This window comes from Pteropus vampyrus, unplaced genomic scaffold (assembly GCF_000151845.1).
Source record: "Pteropus vampyrus isolate Shadow unplaced genomic scaffold, Pvam_2.0 Scaffold82, whole genome shotgun sequence".
Lineage (NCBI taxonomy): Eukaryota > Metazoa > Chordata > Mammalia > Chiroptera > Pteropodidae > Pteropus > Pteropus vampyrus.
Window position 1 is genome coordinate 3415733 of NW_011888863.1, and position 4802 is coordinate 3420534.

At 40.3% G+C, this 4802-nt stretch overlaps 1 protein-coding gene and 1 pseudogene across 16 annotated transcripts in view; both read left to right on the plus strand.

Annotated features, from left to right (window-relative positions):
• The window catches only part of PPFIBP1 (PPFIA binding protein 1), a 154918-nt gene that overhangs the window by 9590 nt on the left and 140526 nt on the right, over positions 1-4802 (plus strand). For 9 of the 16 annotated variants that reach the window (XM_023532374.1, XM_011363095.2, XM_011363096.2 and 6 more), the window contains one exon: positions 834-917. The exons of 6 other annotated variants lie outside the window; for them this stretch is intronic. The gene's annotated coding sequence lies outside the window, so the exon portion shown is untranslated. The remainder of the gene's footprint in view (positions 1-833; positions 918-4802) is intronic. One more of the 16 variants, XM_011363099.2, reaches the window with a different exon arrangement.
• On the plus strand, positions 3190-3308 carry LOC111741894 (annotated as a pseudogene).

Consider the following 4802-nt stretch of genomic DNA (forward strand, 5'->3'; position numbering starts at 1 on the left):
TTTTTTTTAACAGCATATTAATGTCTGTTTTACAACAGTCATGCATTATTCTTGAAATATAAAATGTATTAAAGTTTAAAAAATCAGTTTGTTGGGCCTTTGGAGGTAGGTGGGAGAAGATCTTGCTATGAACTAGATTAGTCACTTGAGCAAAGGATTGAGTTTAGTGGGGTCCCACTAGAGGAGGTGCGATTTGAATGGCTTTTGAAGGCTGAGTAGGAGATTTTGAGGAGATAGTGCAGGGAGATGAGCAAACTTGGGTTTGGAACAGAATGCAGAATATAGTGAGATAGAAAGATCAATATTATTAAAACAAGTAAGATATACTGGAGCCAGATCTTAGAGGGTTTTAAAGAGAGTGATGAAATTATGCTTTAAAATGAGATTTTTTGGGTATAAGGTCGGGTGGGATATGAGAACTATTATTTTATAAAGATGACTCTGGAACTAGGATGTGGGAGTTAGCTGGGGTATAGCTGGGGTATATGTGGCAGAGGTAGTGGGGATGGATAGAACATCCTTAATCAAGAAAGGCACACAAGCAAAAGTTGAATTTTATTGGGAAACATGATGAATTACGATTTGAACATCTAGAGTTTGAGATTCTGTCATGACCCACAATAACCTCCCTGTGTTTTCTCTGTGTGCAAAGGGATAAAATAATAGTACTTGTCTCAGGGTTTTAGGAGAATAACCAATAATAATAGCTAATGCTTACATAGCACTTGGTCTGTACCATGCACAGTTCTAAACACCTTACATATTTTAACTTAGATTTAATCCCTATATCAGCCCTAAGAAAAAGTACTGTTATTATTATTTCTATATTATAGATGCAGAATCTGAGGCACAGAGAAGCTAATTGAGTTTCCCAGGTCGCACGGATTGTAGGTGTTGGACTCAGGATTTAAATGCAGGTAGGTATAGTCTCCAGAGTCACCATCCTCAGCCTCTTCATATTTCTGCCTCTGGCTTAGTTCTGCACTTGGCATGTTAAAAGCTATTAAATAACTGGTTGATCTTATCCACATGACAATGTTAAGAATTAGAAATTTAGGTTTGGAGTTTAGGCAAAAACCCTAGATTGATGGATCATGTCCATAAATAATGAGAGTAGGTGAACTTGCCAAAGAAGAGGATGTAGAATAAAAAGTAAGTACAGCAGGTCCTAAATAACATTTTGTTACAACTTTGAGGGAAAAAAAGTTGCTTCCCAGCCAGGGTCACTGTCTGTGTGGAGTTTGTATGTTCTTTCCATGTCTGTGTGGGTTTTCTCTGGTACTCTGGTTTCCTCCCACATCACAAAGATGTGCACATGAGGTGAACTAGTGTCCACATTGTCCCGTCTGAGTGTGGGTGTGTATGAGTGTGCCCTGAGATGGAAGGGTGTCCTGTCCAGGGTTGGTTCCTGCCTGGTGCCCTGAGCTGCTGGAACAGGCTCTAGCTACCTGGACTCTGAACTGGAGTAAGTGGATTGGAAAATAATGATCTTGCTTGTTTTTATTGATCTTTCCTCAATGTATGTATAGCTCACATTTATTTCAGTGTTTAATATTAGAAGTGTTTAGGTCTTCATTTAGTTAAGTGATGTTTTGTGACCAGAAATAAGCCATAGGAATTTAACTCTTGTTTATATCAATTAACCTGTGGTAAAATTGGTTTCCTTATGTCATATTACTTAAAGTTGCAGTTTCCAAGAACCTGCTGACGATGTTAAGTGAGGACTTACTGCATATAGCCTTCAGGGAACTCTTGACATTCAGATATGGTCAGGCCAAAGCAAAGTTATTACAGGAGATAGAGCAGGAATGACCAGAGAAGTGGAAGATGATTGTGGCAAAGGGAAGAAGCACACTCAACAGAAGCGGATATTCCGTGCCATCCAGTGCTGCAGACCTATTACAAGAACGGGTCTGAGAAACTGCCCAAGTCCAGCCGCCAGCTCATTTGTGAACTTGGAGATCAGTTTCAGTAGCACAGTAGAGGTGACATCCAGAGTGCCAAAAATTTGAGAAATACATGGCAGATGATGAATTATAGGTGGCCTCGTTAGCTCAATCTTTCAAGGAATTGAACAAGGAGAGCCATGCTATCATAGCTTGGGTTTGAGGCAGGTACACGTAGAAAGAGTGATCTGAAAGAAAGGTGAGAGTGGATGGGTGCAAAGTCTGAGGGAGAAGGAGAGGGATAGATTCAAAATCAAGTGGAGAGTGGCAGGTTAACCCTTGAAATGTGTAAGAACCCTTCTTCAGATGGGGTGGAGGAAAAGATAGGGGAAAATGGAAAAAAATGTGATTGGAAGATATAAATAGGTTTACCTTAGGCAGTCTGCATTTTTTTTTCAGTTTAATGGGAGTCAGTGAGACGGAATTCATAGACAAGTAACTCAGGCTCCTGCGAGGCTGGCTCTTGGGGTTATTGGTACAGAGGAAAAATTTGAAAGAATGGCAGAAGTGTCTCATCTGAACAACACAAACTGACACATTTGCCAGGATGTGTCTCCAGGCAGGAAATTAATTTATTGAGGTGGAAAGTAGCCATACAAAAAGGAAGAGGAGAATGAAATGAGACAAAGGAATACCTGACTGTATATAAAGGAGGAATCTTTAGACAACCAGATTTAATGGTTTGCAGAACCAGTTCCCAGGGAAAACCCGAGCACTCTGAATGGTGAGAAACAGCCTGTTCTGGAACACGGTCTGGGTTTGGTTCTAACCGAACCACCAAAGCCCCAGGAATATTTTAAGGAAGAGAGTGGCCCAGCAGAGACTTCTGCATTAAATGCTACTGCTGGTAAGTTTTTCTTTAGTCTTCAGTTCAACTAATTATTTCTAGAGAGATCTTTAGTTGGAAAGACGTTGGGTTGAGATGTTTCGGCAGATTTGTCGTTGTGATGACATTAGGGCCATGGAAGAAAAGGACTGAAGCAATTCAGTAATGAACCGCCTGGTACTAAAATCAGCACCACTCCCATCAATCCATAGCTGGGTCTCTTAAGGGTTTCTTTGAAAGACATCTGTAAAAACTTATTCAAGTGTGTGTAGCATATTTAGATAGGCATTATATTCTTGAGTTTAATGGTTCTCCATGGGGCCAGCTACATAATTGTGGAGCCCAGTGTAAAATGAAAATGTGTGTCTGGCTCCTTGTTCAGAAAGCAGGAAAAAAGTGCCATTAAAGGTACTAACAGTCTATGGCCATGCCACCCTGAATGAGCCCAATCTCGTTTGATCTTAGAAGCTAAGCAGGGTCGGGCCTGGTTAGTACTTGAATGGGAGGCTACCTAGAAATACCAGGTACCGCAGGCGTTAAAAAAAAAAAAAAAGTAAAGATACTGACATTAAAACCTTTCTCTTTTTGTCTGCTTGACTCATCATGGCATTGATTTACTGAGAAATGTCATATTAAGTGAAGAAAAAATTATTAGCATGAATTTTACTGTTTATATTGTCCAATGCCAGTTTTAAATGCAAATATAAGAGCTTTTCACTTGTATGCAGAATTTCTGAAATCACACACTTCTTATTTTGTAATTTGCTATGGATAGGTATACTGTTATTACCCAAACAGTAGAACCATTGCACAAAACTGACTCATTACTTTTATTTTATTTCTTGATTTGTGCACATTCTCAGTCTTTGGTTTATAGAAGGAAGGACTGGTGTAAGGGAGCACTGACAGGAAAAAGGAGTAAGGGTTTCTCTACCTTTTCATTCTGTGCCATCATTTTCAGCACAAGATTGTGGCTCATACAGGGAGATGACAGGAGTAAGAGGATATGATAGGATTCCTTGGTTGTTTGTGTTTCTTAGAAAGACATTGCCTTGTTTCTGCATGCACAGCAATTTCTGGTTCAAATGGAAAGCATGGCTTCTTGGAGCTGTCAGTACCCATTCACCTGCTCACTCAGTTGTACTTGTAACACATTTATTTGAATTAGTCTTGCTGAGCTCCTACGCATCACGATCCATAGAAGCTCATGAGGCATTGCAAATGCTATAATATGAATGGGGCTGCAAGGAATGGTGTGGCTACATATGTTAAATGGGATCGCCTCTGCTCACATGTGTGCTCATTTTCCCATCAGACCTCATTCACAGACACAAGTTCAAAGTTAAAATTCTTAAGAATCTCAAGATGATGACAGCAGAGCATTAAACCAACTGTGGAGCCTTTCTGAGCATGGGGTTCTGTGTGATTACAAAGTCACTAATCCATGAAGGTGGCCCTGTTCTCAGAAGAGCTAACTTTTAAGACTGAGTTTTCCTCTAGTCTTAAGACTCACCTTCATTATCAAAGTTTGCAATCGAGCAGGTTTGTGTCTGGTATCCTAGGGGACCTTCTTTTGGCCATCATTTTTGCCTTTCAAATATTTTTTATTAACTCCATTGCCTCTACCATAGCCTTGGGTCACATCCCTGTCATCTCTGATGTAGACCCTGTAATTGTCTTCTTCCTGGACCCCTGCAGTTAGTTTTATCCCTGTATTCTACACCTCATGGCCAGACAAATCTTTCAAATAAAACTTTGGTGTGAGGCCACCTTGCCTGCCGCAAAGCTTTTTTTGACCTCCCGTGAACTGTAGCTTACAGTGGAGCCCTACTGTGCAGACTGAATGAAGGAAAGTTTGGTTTGACCTACGCAGCATGTATTTTAAGAAATTTAAGCCAATACTTAAAGATCGGGCGATTTCACCTATTGAAATTCAGATTTTACAAAGAGAAGATCTGGCTACTCTGGGCTCTTGTTTCCTTGTGCTGGGCTGGTATCCTAGAGAACAGGAAGGGGTACTTGTGGACTTG